This window comes from Myotis davidii, unplaced genomic scaffold (genome assembly GCF_000327345.1).
Source record: "Myotis davidii unplaced genomic scaffold, ASM32734v1 scaffold428, whole genome shotgun sequence".
Classification (NCBI taxonomy): domain Eukaryota; kingdom Metazoa; phylum Chordata; class Mammalia; order Chiroptera; family Vespertilionidae; genus Myotis; species Myotis davidii.
The window spans coordinates 90915-91732 of record NW_006299834.1 but is presented as its reverse complement, the minus strand read 5'-3'; positions in this window follow the sequence as shown (position 1 = coordinate 91732).

The window sequence follows — 818 nt, the reverse complement described above, 5'->3', positions numbered from 1 at the left end:
AGGCCGTCGGGAGGGCTCACGGGGAGCCTGCTGGGGGCTCCACGCAGATGACAAACACGGAGACACGGGGGAAGCAGTTCCCTACGGGGTCGCGGGGAAGGGCAGGGCCCATCTGGCCGCCCCTGCCTGGCCTGGCTCACCGGTGGCCGGGGTGCTGCCCCCAAAGCCAGCTGTCCCCTCCCCGAACACCGGCACATCAGGAAATATGAACACTAACAGCCCAGCCAACCAGGGCCAACCGAGACGTGCACTCGGCCCACGTCACCACCCACAAGCAGCCGAGGGCACGGAGCTGACGCCGCCAGAAGGCACCTGTTTGGCACGTGCCCGCCTCGGCTCTGCTGCCAGCACTGACCGGGCACCCGCATTGACAGAGACCTGGGTGTCCCCCCCATCAGACTCCCCCCAAGCTCTGGGACAGCATCCTGGGATCCGTCCTGAGCTCGAGTGCGAGCTGGCCGGCAGGACCTGCAGCCGTGGGGTGAGGGCAGGGGGGCAGCACCAGGGACAGCGTCCCTCGCACCCACAGCAGTGGCACCTGTGACTTTGAGGCGCCAACAGCAGCAGCTCAGGGAAGACTCTTGTAGTGGCTGTCCCCCCTCCCCAGGACCACCCCTGGCTGGTGAGCGGGGGCACAGGGCATGGGTGGGAAGGCCGCACTGGCAGGGGTGGACTGTGATCCCCTGACCAGGAGGCCAGACCTAGAAGGGTCGGCGAGGTCACAGGGAGCTCACAGCCTCAGCCAGGCTGCCCTCTGCAGACGCCCAGGGACATGGGAGCAGCCAGGCCTGGCAGGGCAGGGCCTGCCACACAGCCAG